This window comes from Cheilinus undulatus, linkage group 11 (assembly GCF_018320785.1).
Source record: "Cheilinus undulatus linkage group 11, ASM1832078v1, whole genome shotgun sequence".
Taxonomy (NCBI): Eukaryota; Metazoa; Chordata; class Actinopteri; order Labriformes; family Labridae; genus Cheilinus; species Cheilinus undulatus.
In genome coordinates, this window is record NC_054875.1 from 43406540 (window position 1) to 43423206 (window position 16667).

Sequence of the window (16667 nt, forward strand, 5' to 3'; positions counted from 1 at the left end):
TAAATTTCATGTTTTGAGCTTTTTAAACTAATAAATTTATTTTCTCAGATTGTGAGCCTTTAAACTTGTCTTTATAACTTTTTAAATGTCAAAATCATTTATAATCGGTGCAAAGTTTTAATTTTCATATTTTATTACCGGTGAAATGAGGTTGACAGTTTATGGTTAAAAAGGTGACCCTGTTAGGCCCTCAGGTTAGACCTGAATTCCAGAATCCAGCCCCTGCTGTGATTGAGTTTGACACTCCTGTACTACAGCATAAATAAATAAATAAATTCACTGATGTTTGACAGAAGTGGTTATTGTTTGGGTTCAATATAAAATATGGTTATCACAGATAAACATTGTACCATGATTTCCTGACCCCAAAGGGTCCCCCATTTGTCTGGGCCCCAGAAAGCTCTCCCCTTTACTTCCCACTATGGATGGCCTTGCCTTCCAGTGACACATCTATGTTATTGCCTGCATTCAATCTGAACTAAAGGACAATCTATTTTACTAAACATTCTTATGTAAATGATCAGTTTACATTCTATTTTACTTCATATGTTTGCAAAGTATTAATAGTTTCCTAAGTATGATTCTATACTTAACCTGCTAGCCTCTCAATGGTAATTTCCATTATATGTTAGCAACAAGCTAACAAATAAGACACACATCCAAGTCCATCAGTGGTTTATATTAATGTAGCAGAGTTTGGATACTAGGATATTGTACAGCATGGATTGTCTTGGCTTTTTTCATCTTTTCAGTCCGTAATAAAGTTCTTCGCTGAAAGATGTGTGTTACATTACAGTCGGTTTTCATCATTAAGCGTTGGGATGAAGATGAATAAGGCTCACGAAGCCAGATAATGTCTGAGAGGGGTGGAATTATTCAGTTATTTTATTTGAAGAAATGTCACTGACTTCGCTTAACATGCCCTTCCCTGATTTGTAGTCAATTTGGTCCAATCAAATCTAATCTGTTGGTTTTATTGGAATAAAAGTTTCAGAATCTAATTTGTTAAAACGCCAAACAACAAAACAAAGAATGTTTTAAAGAAGAAGGAAAGATTAATATTTTTGTTACCACTGAATTAATGAACACGCCACGTCAATTTTTTATGATCGTTTTTTCTTTTCAGGTTGTTGAAATTTAATCAGACACTTCTGAGTTTTAACTAAAATGAAATCTTCATTTTATGAGTAATAAATAAAACTTTCAGACTCCTCCAATAAAAAAAGACTCCTGGGTTTATCGCTTTTGACTTCGTATTTCCTCTACAAAAGACAAGTGGAGTGAAGATTTTTTAAAGGATAATAATGTTGTATTATTACTAACAAGAAATCAGTCAAAGTCTCATATACTATTTTTTTTTCTTTTTCAAACATCCAGCCCCATAAATAATCGAGGCCTTTTCCGATCCCTCAGAGTAATTATCTGTGTTCTCTGACAGACGCAGGCAGCAGCAAACTGACAGGCCTCCATGAGGGAGATGTTGTGTAAATTTTATGAGTGACAAAGGAGATTAGCAGCGTGACTTTCTACATGTAACTTTGACCTCCTTGGAGCGTGTGCATGCAGGACGGGTGAACAGGGAGACAGACAGGGGAAGTCAATTTGAGTGTTACAGAAAATTATGTCAAGAATTTGTTTGGGAAAGGTAACAAAAATGAGTAGATAAGGTTGTTTACAGTGAAACCTAGAATTTAAGTCATCTTAATGAGGAAGATGTAGTCGGTCTTGGGGGGTCCCTCAGAGAGGAGATGATTCAAACAGCATGGCGATTCCCACTGCATTCAGCAAATGTGACGTTTCTGTGCAGCTGTGAGGAGTTTTATGGTACCACCTCTATTAACCATGTAGAGTCTGCAAGCCTGCAATGTTCCAGGCCTCCATTTCCTATTTTTTTAACTGAGGAGTATTTTTTCAATAAGAACTGAACTCCATAAGCTGTAGGTACAAAACAGCAAACCAAAGTTTCATTTGCGTGAATGAGTTTCACATTAGGGAGGAGTAAGTATGTTATAAAGTGCCAACACCTTCAAGTTTTTTGCTGAATCAAGTTCCCAAAAGGCTTTGCATGTGGCAAAAATGTAACTTTAGTTTACTGTTTAGTACCTATCCCTCATGAAGTTCACTTTTTATTGAAAAGACAAAACACAAAGTGGTGGGCAGAGCACGGAGCTCCGTTGGATAGACGGGTAAAGTGGGGCCTCACCATTACCGTGCAAAATTTCACCAATAGTTGTGAAGTACAGACCCAAAGCTTGTAACTATATGTTTTAAGTCAAACTGCTCACCTTGGATGCGTTTTCCTTAACTAAGGAGTCTTATGATTCAAACCAGCACTCCATCCATCCATCCATTCACACCTTATCCCAGCAGGGGTACTTCCTGGACTAGCCACCAGTCAGTCAACCTGGAGACCATCCCCTAGTGGTGGAAAGACAGACAACAACGCATTTTACATGTCTTGCAAAAAGTTAAATCTTATTTATTTTCATTTATTTGTAATTATCTGCCTTACAACAACAGATGAAATTCAGCTTTTGTGCTAATTCCAGCACATTTATATCAATGTGAAGAGCGGAAATGTTGATTTATGAGCACCATCCTAATCAAAGAAAAGGAATAAAGGAAATGGAAAATGAAATGTTTATAATAGCTGGTAAAATCAGTGCACATTTCCATGTCAGGAAATCATAGGTTGTTATTTGAGTTGTAATATAAGATTTACAAACAACCAAAAACAGCCATATTTCTTAAGTTTCTTGCAAACATATAACAATGATATTTTATTTACATTTGCTACAACTGTACTGAGCTGACCTTAACATAATATAGCCATATGCTTTCTTGGGTTGTTAGCTAATTAGCCTTTATCCTGCTGATGCCAACATGGAATTCAAGGTTACATCATTGTTTTAATAAAAAGACTTGCCCACAGGTTTGGGTGATCTGACCACCGCTGGTTTGAGTGGATGGAGAGAACAAGGGCCCCTAACCAAATCTAACCAAAAACAATGATTGTGATAATAATTCAACATCAAAAACCCTGATATCATGAGATACCATGTAAACTAAGACATCACATCAATCAGAGTGTAAGCATCATGTGATACTACACAGCTAAGACAGCATAGACATCATCAGACTGCAGACTTCACATTGACCATAAAAATAACAGGCAACGCCAAGAAAACTTAAAACAATGTAATGGAATCTTGTCCTGACATAGGCAAAGCCGTGCACTTTGACTCTTTATCGTTGAAAAGAAAGGTCAGATCAGTTTCTCTTCCTGTAAGGCCCACCTCTTCTTGATTTGATTGGCCAGTAAGGGAGAGGTGGCATTGAAAATGGGGGCATTTTTTTCAATTAGGGGTGCTGCGTGCTGAAAATGAAAGACTACAGTGGCTTTACATTGAAAATAAGCACTGCCAGTGAAAAACTAGGCAGCTGTGGGCGCAGGCCTTGACTGTTCTGCAGCAGCGGAGGCAAACAGTATCTATGCTACTTGTAGCATCAGCTGGAGTTGACAGGGATTTCTTTATCCCAAAAACGGTTTGGTTTACTTTGATTCACAGCGCTGGTTTACTTAGAGCTTATGCATGCTTGTGCATCTTAGATGAAACTCTACCTCAGATACAGCACAAGGTTGAATAGCCTTGATAAGATTTAACTGATAAGCTTAAATGTAGCTGGTTTACAAATATTGAAAACTGCATAATAAATGCTTACAGACCCAGGTTTTGATCTCCATCCCTACAACATGCAACTGTTTTCTTTGTATGTATGATGGGAACCAATAAAGGAGAAAAGCTGTTAAAAAGTGGCATCACCAGGCTGGTCTGCATTGTCTTGTATGTAGAATGTTGCACAGTAAAGCAACCAACTGCAAAGCAAAATAAACTGGAGCTCATTTTCTAGTATACTGGCCAGACTTGTGTCTAGGATGCAGATTTCATTTTAGGAGTAAAGCTATTAAAATTGGGTCTTCTACACTGAATTCTGCAGTATGAAAGAGCCTCGTCAGCAAATTTGGGAGAACCATCACTTGTAAGTCTTGTGTGAGGAATCTCAAAGACGTGTATCATCTCCCAAAGTGTGTTTACATCAGTCTGTTGTCATATTTTGGCAGATGGTTGAGGTATTGTGTTGGATTTGGCGGGAAAGCAATACTTTTCTAAAGATATAGTGATTCTGAAGAGGCACTCATCAGTTAAATAGCAGCCTGCCTCCAAGATTTTTGTGTTTGAACCTCCCCCTTTATCATAGTCCTATTGTGCACCATACAGACGGACCAACCCTTAGCATTCTTTGCTCTGATTTCCCATTGATGCTCTTTCATATAGTGAGTCTGCTCAGAGAAGCTTTGCTCCCCATAATTACAGGGGCCTGTGATTTCAGCACGTACGTATGCCTCGCCTCCAGCTCTGGGATTGTCAAGGCGATTTGATGGAGGCATCAGCGGCGTGTGAGTGAAGGGGAACATGGTCGTGCCATCACACACCCTTGTGTTTACCCTGAGTGTCAGAGGGCTGATGTCACCCTGAGAGAGAACAGAAGAGGTGGGCCTCGGTGGATTCCTCTCCGTCTGTCTCCCTCCATCTGTCTGTCTGTCTGTCTGTCTCTCTGGACATGTTGTAGGCAGCGATGATAACAGGGTAGTGCGCCGGGTTCAGCGGCCACGCAGCGTTGCAAATCTCCCTGGCCATCTTGCACACCTCACGCTGTTCAAACAGGTTCCGCGCCGGCTTGCGTCTTGTCTTGTCAAGTGGCTGACATTCTGATTTAATCAACATCCACGCCTGCCAGATGAATTAGATCACTATCAAAAATGCACGGGGAGCGCCATGTCCCTCACTTGTCAGAACCAAACTCATCTGCTCATTTATTTATTACATTCTCCATGAGAGGAGCGTTGTAGCGCTGTGTGGGCTTAAGGTTGTCTGTCCTTGGCGCTTTGTTAAACTTGGATGAGCCCCAGGGACTTCTCTAATTTCTATCTCCAACTCACATCATATTGAAAACACATAATGGTGGTCCGGAGAAGAAAAACAAACACAGCATTCCTTCCGCCCTCCCTTTTTGAACTTCAGCTACTCTCTGAGGAGAATGAATCCACTCCTGTCTTTTAATTTCCTCCCAATCTGTCTGTTATTAATCTCTGAAGAGAGGAGAGGCATTCTTTATTTAATCCCACAAATCACTCAGAAATGTTTAGACATGAATGTTGATTGTGCTTCACATGGAAGGCCACACCTATGACTCTTTGTTTTCAACAACTGCAATTGCCAAACAGTTGGGGCGCTGTGTAAAATGTAAATAAAAACAGAATGCAATGATTTGGAAAATCATCATAATGAGACATCTTACATTTCTTGAAAAATATTAGTTAATTTTGAATTTGATGGCAGCATGGCAGACATGCTGGAGTTTATTTGGGGGATGAGTGTTGTCCCATTCATGTCTGATGTAGGATTTTAGCTGCTCAACACTCCTGGGTCTTCTTTGTTGGATTTTCCTTTTAGGATGTGCCAAATGTTATCTACTGGTGAAAGGTCTGGACTGCAGGCAAGCCAGTTAAGCAACCTGACTCTTCTACTATGAAACCATGCTGTTGTGATGGATGTGGTATGCGGTCCAGCATCATCTTTCTGCAATATGCAGGAGACATTGTGTTTATATATTGCCCTGAAACCTGAACATACCTTTCCAGCATTCAGAGTTCCTTTCAAGATGTTTAAGCTAATGCAACCCCTGTATCATTAGAGGTGTAGGCTTTTGAACTGCACTGAAAACAAGTCTGGTAGTTCGGTTCATCTTTAGTCCACAGAACACAGTGTCTGTTGTTTCCAAACAAAATAAAATTTTGGTTAGTTTTACCACAGAACAGTTTTCCATCTAGTCTCAGTCCACTGTAAATGAGCTTTGGCCCAGAGAAGACACTGGTCTTTTCTTGATTGTGTTCACATATTGCTTCTTCTTATCATAATATCAATTCAACTTGAATATGTGGATGGCACCGCGAACTATATTGACAGACAGTAATTTCTGGAAGTGTTCCTGAGCCCATGCAGTGGTTTCTAGGGTTGGATATCATTTGAGTTTTTTGTGATACAGGTGTTAAATCGATACTTTTGAGAGAAAAAGAGTGTTGAAAGTCAGCAGGAGAATTAAAGATATCTGTGTTTCGTAAATGATTTGCAGAAATATCTTTATAAGATGACAGTGAAACATGGGATAAGAAACGGAAACCAATGTAATCTAACAAATCATTTGCACAAATCCCATAAGATATTTCTCGTCTTTCATTTAGCGTAGCAGGGGGTCACACTGGGGTGGCGGGGTATTGAAATGAATTATTTCTGTATTGTAATTCAGTCAGTAAGTATCTTGGTTTCGATACTCACCTCATTGAATTTTTGATTAATCTGACCACAGAACAGTTTTCCATTTTGCCTTAGTCCATTGTAAAAGAGCTTTGGCCCAGAGAGGCAGCGGTGTTTCTGGATTCCGTTCACATATGGCTTCTTCTTTGCATGATACAGCTCTCACTTTTATTTGCAGATGGCACTGCAAACTGTGTTGATGGACAATGATTTCTGTAAGTGCTTCTGAGCCCATGCAGTGATTTCCAGTTCAGAATCATGCCTGTTTTTAATGCAGTACTGCCTGAAGCCACAGAGATCACAAGCATCCAATACTGACCTTCAGTATTGTCCCTTGCTCTCAAAGATTTTTGTAGATTCTCTCAAAATGTTCTGAAATTGTTCTTTAATTTTTACTTACACTTCTTGCAAATTGGTAAACCTTTACTCCTGAGAGCCTCAGCCTCTCTGAAATACTCCTTTTATACCCTGTCATGTTACTGATCTGTTGCCAATTACTCTAACAACTCCAGTTGGTTTCAGGCTCTGTCAGTTACCCTTACGAGATTGTGGTAAATGGAACGCATTCAACTCGGATGTGACGTCATTCCCAGCTCTGAAATCTAACTTCCAAGGTTAATGGAACGACAGCAGATGTCCCCGAATGATGATTTTGCTTAACAATTTGGGATCTTATAGACAATCTGTACATATTTATGATGTTTTCATGGTATCAGTTTCAAACCAGTACCTCCAAGAAGTCCTCTGTGAAGTTTCAAGGTCAACTGGAGCAACGGTGTGGCGTGCAAATCAACACAGACACGCTGCCAATTATAGTAGTAAAATTTCTCCAGCCTTTTGTTGCCCTGTTCCAACTTTTTTGAGATGTGTTGCTGCCATAAAATTCTAAATGCGCCAATATATTCCTAAATGTCTCATGTTACAATTCCTGATATGTTGTTTATGCTATACTGTGAATAAAATATGGGTTTATGAGATTTTCAGATCATTGCATTCTGTTTTTATTTACATTTTAAACAGCGCACCAACCTTTTTGGAACTGGGTTGTAGTTTGCTGTGATTATAAGAAACAGGGAGGTTGAGTTCACACTGGCAAAGCATCTAAGAGCAACATTTCTTAACGTAGAAAAAGATGAAATGGTCTGTTGTGGCATTCACTTGATGGTATCAATGTCAAAGTGCTCATCGGCTGAGTAGAGATCATCAGCTACTTCCTTTGTGAGAGAGGCTTTTGCACAAATATATCACTGAACTTTGCTTTTTGCTTCTTCATTATATTTTGTTCAGTATTTGAAAAGAGCCAGAGCTCAGGCCTGAATAGATTGAATTGATGCCTTTTGGACAATTGTATATGAAAGCAATAGCCCAGTCTAAGAGATGACAAAAACCCATTTCATTTCACATTTAACAGAATTACAGAGCTTGATGTTTTCTGTGTATTATTGCAGAAGGAAGAGGAGTGTAAAGGGACGGTTCAGTGTGCTCCTAATGCGAGTGTATGTTGCATGAATTATCAGTGGGAGGACGGCCGTGGTTTAGCTGAGCTGAAGAGATTCAGATTGAGATGTCCACTCACGGCTCACTGGTTTGATATTTCCATCATCGACAGCAAAGGAGACTCTGACAGTTGGGCTGCACAAAGCCAGCTGTTTTCATGGTTTGAAGCGTCCTGAACGTGCACCCAAGTTGAAGGATTGGTAGGAGATTATTAACCAAAGTGACACCCAGAACGCAGGCATCCACAGTTGGAAAATCACTGCGTCTCTCTCTCCTTTTTTTTCCCCCTCTCCACCTCTCCTTTTCTCGCTCTCTAATTTTGGAAGCTGCAGCAAAGTGCTCCAGCGTGTTTGTGTCAAAAGTTCCAAATTGAAAAGTGTGATAAGGTGGGAGGAACATTAAAAATAGATAAACACACATCTGTGGACTAATGTGGAAATATAAAGCAGAAAAAAACAATGACCAAAGAGAGGTTATAATCACAGCTCTGCTTATCAAATGATTAGAGAATAAAAAGAGAGATTAGTCAGACAGACTGGTGTCATGATGACTGTGTGATGTCTGAATCATTCAGAAACACAGAACCAAACCATCTGGCAGAGTCTGCCGTGCATCAGACTCACAACCTGAAAATAAAACACTCATTAAACTGTGTTTAGTCAATAATTACATCTTTGTAATTAAGACGAATATGGATAGTGTTTACATTTACTTCTGTTTATAGGCATGATTCAGAGCTGCTTTAATCTGTTTTTTTTTTCACATTTTTAAGCAGAGCAGTGTTATAAAGGATAACAACACAGGGTTTTTCCTGCATTCAAAATTTGGTGATGACCACAATCTCCTAATTTCACACCACAACCAGCCCACATCAGAGCCTGAAGAGTGTTTTAATGAAGAGCACCATCTTCCAAGGGCAGCAGTCGACGGATATGACCACCAGGCCTGCCAGCAAACATTACTGGGCCCCTAAAAGAACATGTGAACGGGCCCACCACAGATGTCATCTGATAATGCCAGCATGTGAACTGGATCAGAACCATTGTTAGCTGCTGGCTAACATACCCCCTGCCTTGTTAACAAGTCGCTGTTGGATTCAAATGCACCGTCCTCCTTTCTTCTCTTGGCATCCCAACTTAACTTAACCAGCCTAACAGTTAAGTTTAATGGCCATAATGTAGATGTAAAATAAACCAAAACCGGTGTCATAATTACAGAATTGTTATTCCTAAAGGTGCTTGTTAAAGTGTTTGGTTGAGCTGCTGCCTGAACAGCACATGCCCTGTAAAGGCCTTACCACCATAAGGGCACTGCAAATAAACAGCTTAAACTGTGAATAACTTTGAGGCAAATTTTGATGTTCCTGTCAAAAATACAGTTTTTGTCTCTTTTTCTTCCTGTTCCTGAATGATAGCGTGCTGTTTTGCAGCAATGAAAAGGAGAAATGTGCAAGTATTTTTGCACAATCGTTCTGAAAACTGAATAAGTGATAAAAAGTATGAATCTCAACAACAGCATGCATTATGGACGATTCATTAGCTTTTTATTGCCTGTAACAGTGGCATTTCAGTCATGGTAATTTAAAATTCAAAAACTATCTTTTGACTTGACAATAAAACAGATTTACAACCCTTTACATAAAAATCTTTCAGAAAAGACATTTCCTCATTTCTTTGCACCTTAGTTGTGTCACAAGCATAACCTCTACAAAATATTCATAGAAGTCAGAGTGACGTCACTCATTTGGTTCCTGAAGGGGGCTTTTGGTGGCTAGAGTCCAGCTTAATACATGTCGACACACAAGTGTGTCATTCAGAAACCAAGGTCAAGCCCAATGGCTTTTTTTTGTCTGGGCTTCTCGCCTCTTGTGATAAACCCAGAGACCGCCAGCTGTTGTGGTTTCTTGAAACATCCACAGCACGACCAAGGACTTGGCAACCCTAATACTTGCCAGAATCTTACCCTAGGCTATGCTTAATAATCACATCCACCCCTTACTCTGCCCTAAATGTGTGAACTTTGTTATTTCTACAACTGCTTTTCTTCCCATGCCACTTATTATGTGCAAGGACATCCAGAGCACAATCAGGGTTTTGCAAGTCCTTCTTCATGCCAGTGTTGCCAACTCCTCAGTAAGGAAAGTAGCTATTGGCTGTCCTAAAAGTCGCTAAATGACATCATCACCTAATTTGCATAATCAGCAGTATGCATGTAATTGTAATGGACGCTGTAGGAAAGAGGAAAAATGTCATGAGAGACACAAAGTGAGTCAAAAGACCCTTAATATGTGTAAAACTACGAATGAACTTGCTTCTGTTGATTCTTGTTTTTTTAACGTCACAATACCAACCCTCCTCCTTTATGTGGGCTTGAGACCGGCAAAAATGACTCTAGAGATACTCTGGCAGAGTTATTTTAATTTCTATCTTTAGTTTATTATTCAATTTATTGTTGAATTTTTCCTAGAAGTTCAGTTTTCTTATGTTTGGTTTAGTTTTAAACCTTATGGTCCACTTAAAAGCCTACACCAAATCCCAGTGTAACATTAACATTTTTAACCATACCACTTTTAATATGTTTATATATTAATATGTAAAGTCTTCATTAACCATTTTAAACTGACCAAAAAGAGACAATAGAAAAAACAGTCAAGGTGCCTTCACAGCGTGGTTAATTTGCAGTTTGGACACTGAGGCGTGAGCATCTCCTGCACCGACTGCAGCTGAGGGGGACGCTGCGCGTGGATTGGGCTGCCCGTGAGTGCTGTTGGACGGGGAGGGGACGCACGGCAGCACCTGCGGAGCAATGACGATGTGTGCTTTCACGTCAGAGTCTCCAAAACTTTCCAGTAACACCAGAAAAAGTCGCTAGATTTGTCGCTAGTCACTTCTTTGAAAAAGAGTCGCTAGAGGGGTCTGAAAACTTGCTAAATATAGCGACAAAGTCGCAAAGTTGGCGACACTGCTTCCTGCCTCATAGAGCCCTCAAGTGGGCTTATTCACCATTAAATGCCTTATTTCACCTTAAATCTTTTGCCCAAACATGCCTACAACTCATGCACTCATGCTGTATATAATAAAATGACTATTTGGATACATACATACATCACTCATACATAACTGCATATTTTTATATTACTCATCATTTCATTCATTATAATAAAGCTGCCTGGTCTTCTCCTGTGCACAGGCATTATTAAACAAGTGTAGTTATTTTTCTTTCTAGTTTGATGATTTGATGGTTTATATCAGTGCCTCGCTGAATGGAAACCATCTTATACAGTATATCATCTATGATGAACAGGACCTTCGGTCCAGTCTAATGTTTCAGGTCCTGACTGTGCACTCGGACTGGGAACTGTCCACCCTAAAGGTCACATATTTTACCCCTTTAAGACAAGTTTATATTGGTCTCAGAGGTCCCCAAAACATGCCAGAGGGTGGAACCTTCTTCCAAGAGGGGAGGGCCAACCAAACCTGGGGGGCGGTGCTAACTCCCCACATGACATCATGAGGGGAAAATCTGATAACAGCTTGTTTCAGAACACATTTTCTGGAAGGATTGGGGGGGGGGTCTGATTTTATGGGAGATTGTGGACAGGCCAGGGGCACATATTTTGGATAGAAAAGCCTGAAAAAGTGTATTTTGCATAATATGTCCCCATTAAGCTTTTTGCTCAAAACAGAATTTCTGATATCTTAGGATCTAAAGGTCATTTCTCATAGACAGAGTAAATTACTACAAATCATTTCACCTCAGAATGAAATTGATTGGTTGAAGTGTTGTTCTAATGTGCTAGTTTTAATTCTTGTAACTGCATTTTTGAAACAGAGAAAACTCCCAATGATTTTCTGTCTTAAAAAAAAAGTTGTAATAAAGATGATGATGATGCATATTTTATCTGCAGATTCTTTATAATGTAAAGCAATCTTCATAGAGCTGAATAACAATACTGAACTCAGGCAGACTTAACAGTTGTACGCAATTTTAAAAAAGAAAAGAAAATGGTCCCTGCAATTGGGTCAAGAAAAAAAAACAACAACAAATACTGGCATCTCTGTGATTTGGAAGAATCAGTTCAAGATGTTCGCTTAAGGTATATAAAAAGGCAAGGATACAACAACAACAACAACAACAACAATAATAATAATAGTATGACTTAAAATTCTAGCAGCACTGTTTTAAATCTGGTTTCTTTAATGGCAGTATATGAATAATATTTTCAAGTAGTGCTAGGTCATTAATAAAAGTTTAAAAATCAGTCTGATTTTAGCTTCCCACAATCATCAAAACATGATAATCATTATTAAATGATTACTGTGCCATGAGCTTTTTTTTCCCAACAACTTGTGATGTGGTAATTTTCAGTATTGTTGTTATACTTCAGCCATCACAGAAATAATTTTTGTTTATTATTTGTTAATATGTACCATTATTACTATATTTTATAGTCTTTCATTCATGTATTTTCATTTATTGGTTTCTCAAAGGGTAGAATGTCTAAGTTTGATAAGTGCATGCATTTCAGATGTTGTAAAATCAATGAGTTGTGTTTTATAATCATGATCTCAATACCAATCAAAATAATGGTTATTAGGATTTTTTCCATAGTGGAGCAGCCCTTCCAGTGTCTTTCTCTTAAAAGACTCCAGAAACCTCTCAGTCTGTAGGATGCATGTTAACTTTAATATAACGGGCCTGTAGCCTTGTTGTCTTTGAGTGTAATGGCTGCAGACGGTTAGCTTTAAAAAACAATGCCAGCAGTTTTTCTTGCATCATCCATCAAGGCAGCGTTCTTTATCAGACATTTAGTGAATCTAATATCGACTTTTATTATGTGTCAATAGAATAAAAGCTGCTGTAGAACAGACTGTGCCTCATTGTTCTCCCATCCGGGTCAAGCTGGGGTCATTCCTGAATGTGATCTGAAAAATGTAACAACCCTCAGCGATGCCTCATACATGCATTGGGTAAAAGGTATTTGGCTTCAGCAGATCAGCATTCCTCTCAGGCCGGCGTAGGGGAGTGAAAACACAATATGGTCTTGGAAGATGCTGGCATTCATCTTTGAATGAGCCTCTCTACACCTTACACTCACTCTGAGCCACCTAACAGGGAAGAAAAGGGAAAAATCCTGATGTTTAGGAAGAAATGAAACCCCCAGCGCTGCTCACTCATCTAAGAAACATTAAATGTACGGTTTGTTTACCCGCATGTGCACTTATGAATCCCAGGGGTGCTGCAACCTGTGTATAACTCACCCTTAGGGCCTTGGAGTATTTTTCACTATGAAATGAAATTTTATAGCATGCGAGATTAGCCGACACTAATGCAAGGTCAAAAATAATAGAATCAATAGGCAGGCTTGGCGATGTTAACATTTACAGAAAATAATGGGCTGAAAAGCGCTGTTGAAAACAGAATGAAATGAGTCTCTGCAGAATTCTTATTGATGGCTTTTCATTATTTCTAATAATTTGACTTTCTTTTGTGTGCTGCTGCCGGGGGTATGGCCCTCGCTGTGGAGCTGCGGTTTATCTCTGTGTGTGCTTGTTTTTGTGTGGGCGTGCATTTGGGCTTTTTTTATGTGTACACGCACATGTTTTATGGTCAATAAACAGCTATTTTCTGCCAAAGTCTTTGAGCTGCTGATCAGATCTCTGCTTGTAGTGCTGCACCGGCAGTTTGGAAGATGAATCACAGCGGATCGGCCAACTTTGTAGATTTGGGCCTCGTCTAACGCTCGGAGATGTTTCAAAACGTGGGATGTTTATTGCCTCTGACAACGCTCACTCCTTCAGAGAGCGGGCCAGCATCAAGTGAAGTGTCCAAGATAAACCCAAATGAGTGTTCGCTATGACCCCGTGCTTTATAGCTCATTGGAGGATTGGGTATCTGCAGCTAATTCAAGTGTGATTACAGGGGGGGTCTGAACCCTCTTTAATCTAACCCCTCTCACTGCTATTGTCTTTCTCTCACACTAATGAAAATAATGGTTATGAATGTTTTTGGTGCACTTTGATTGTCACATCAACTGTTTTTATTGCTGTCATTATGGTTTAACATCGCACTGTTAATTCTGTTAATTAAAAAGCTGATTGCGTTTGCCAGTCTGTGATCTCCATTTGGTGAGTCCATATGGTGGAGATTGCTTGTTGTAAATTTCAATGAAGCCTTATCACAGTGTAGCTATGTATAATCAAGCAGTACAAGTGCTCGAATTGCCTCCAAACCCCCATCATCATCATCATCCTCTGTTCCGTCCACAACTTTGCTCAAACTACCATTTTCTTTAAATTACTTTTGTTTCAAATCATTGCAAAGATTAAAGCTCGTTGTTTGTTTGCAAAGCAAGCACATTTAAATGTGCACGCTACAGTATGTTATATCTGATTTAGATAAAACTCTGCAATGTCCATTTAAAGTTTCCAGACTAGATGACCACACTAAATGAGATTCTGCAGTCATTTACTGACCAAACCAACATGGAGGAAGTTATGGTGTATTTCATGCACCAAGAAGCAGTTAATGCCAGCCGTACATCAGATGGCTTTTTCAAGGAATTTCTCTCTTCAGTGTCGGAGTAAAATCATGCAGTTTTGGATGAGTTGGCCTGTGTCCTCCGTCTCCATCGTTTGGTAGTCAAAAGACTCGTGGAGCTACCTTAAGTAAGTCTTTTTCTCGTCTCTATACCCAGAAAAATTCAAACATGTGAAGAGTTCCCAAGAATCATCTCCAAGAGTTATACTTCATTACACAATCCACTCAGGGGGGACTTGGCCGGGATATTAATTGGTTTTTGAGGTAGCAGAAAGTGCTGCATGTGAGAGCTTAAAAATATAGAGAGGTGCTGATGGCCTGTACCACTTTGGTCGCACCACATGTAGTCCTCAAAGTGGGCGCCTCAGGTTCTAGTCTGACCTGCAAGTTAGAACTCTATCCTCTGTGCTGTCATGTCCAAAATTAATAAAAATAAATCGAAGAAAGAAAGAATTACACTAGCTGAATCAGATATGTCATGTATTCTGTCGCATATGACACATTTCACCCTAGTTTTGCATAACGTGCATCATGGGAGAGGAACATAAATATTCTAAACCTTTTGTATTTGATACAAAATAAACAAATACCTCAGGATGACTTCCCAACAAAGTCTTAGCTTTTCCTCAAAATGAAAAGTGATAATCTATATCTGCAAAGCAGTGTCATAGTAAAGCCTAGTACGGCCAGGCATGGCTATTACTGTAAGATATACAGAGGTGGATGGAAGGAATTTAAATATCCAGCTTAATTTCAACAGAACTTGCATATTTTATTGCATGAGTCTTCACTTGTTATGTAGGAAATGGAATACCATGGTGTGAAGATTTTCATCCCCCAGCTGGCGAGATTGATGAAGCACCAGAAGAAACCGCTTAACAGCCTATGGTGAAATAAGTAGGTGAGTGGAAAGCAGACTGTATCAAACATGGACGTAGTCTCAGTGACATCACTCATCAGTTGCTGATGAGGCATTTTGAAGCCCAAAAGTTGCAGCCACCATATTAGAAATGCAGACTCAAACTATTGTCAGCCTCGAAACAGAAAGAGAGGTGGAACAGATTTAGCTTCCTAACAAACAGCTACAATCTGTCCAACTGTTGTCAACTATGATGCATAACTCTTAAACTATAAAACACATCAGCATGGGACCGTTGCGTCACGTCACAATTGCCGTCCCTGGCTCACACCGACAGCAGCCCGTCAACAGTCAAATTCTGCCCTAGCCACTGCATGGTCATATACCAGAGCTGAAAGCCTTCTCAGGGATCACATCCCCACCAGCTATCAAACAGAGCTGCTACTTGGCAGGCGAGATGAACAAAACAGCTGTTCTTGCAGGAAAATACTTCACCAGCCACGGCCAACTGTGCCGGGGACAGAGCAGTGGCACAAACTGCCGCGGCACATCCACGCACCTTTGGCAGCCACCAGTGTGGCTTTGTTTGTAGAAATTAATGGAGGTGACCATTTGACCATTTGTGCTTTTGTCAGCGCTGGTGTATTTTAGACTCTAGCCTTAATTTAAGAAAGGTTATTTAAAAAATTCAACCCATGTGCAGAATGCACCAATACAGAAATGAGCTATTCAGATTAAACCTAACTTTTTTTTTTGACAGGACTCTAACTGTTTAGTTCTACCACCAAAATGAACATTTTAATGGACGTCTTAATAGGATTTCTTGGCTTTCGCCATAAGCCTCAAGTGGAGATTCAAGGAACTGCAGTTTGGGCACTGCCCAACTGCTTGCTGTTTAAACTAAGGATGTCTGCAATTAGCCGGCTAAACATTTAGTCAGATCCCTCTGTAGTCTGCACCAGAACTATAAGTTAGAACTAATTTTTAGTAACCTTTTTGTCATTCTAGGCCCCAGTCTCAATCAAATGCTCTGTTTACACTGCAACGAAGCTGCCTGCCACTAGTAGCCACTGTAGTTTTTCTTCATGTCTACTGCCTTGCTGGCACAATGCTTTTTAATCCAGTGTAAACAACAGCTAACTGATAGCACCTTGGAGGAAATCTGAGGTTTAGCAATATTCTGATCTAAAAAAATGGGAATAAAGTTGTCCAGAGGTTAAACTTGCATGTAACCAAAGCAATATTTAAAACAGGAAATTGGGCGTTAACCTGCAAAGACGATCAAAGGTTTGTGGTGCTGGTACTGCTAGCTTTAGCCACATTCTATAAACCACCTTTGAATTGATACATTGTGAATTTGTTTTCCCATAGCAGTGTGAAGTTGATTTACTGAA

The 16667-nt window shown here is 39.6% G+C and overlaps 1 protein-coding gene across 9 annotated transcripts in view; it reads right to left on the reverse strand.

Moving 5' to 3' along the window:
• The window catches only part of LOC121517482 (teashirt homolog 2), a 235374-nt gene that overhangs the window by 148922 nt on the left and 69785 nt on the right, over nucleotides 1–16667 (reverse strand). For 8 of the 9 annotated variants that reach the window (XR_005992555.1, XM_041799295.1, XM_041799292.1 and 5 more), the window contains one exon: nucleotides 2286–2418. The gene's annotated coding sequence lies outside the window, so the exon portion shown is untranslated. Of the gene's footprint in view, nucleotides 1–2285; nucleotides 2419–12904; nucleotides 12983–16667 lie in introns of those variants that run through there. The other variant, XR_005992556.1, reaches the window with a different exon arrangement.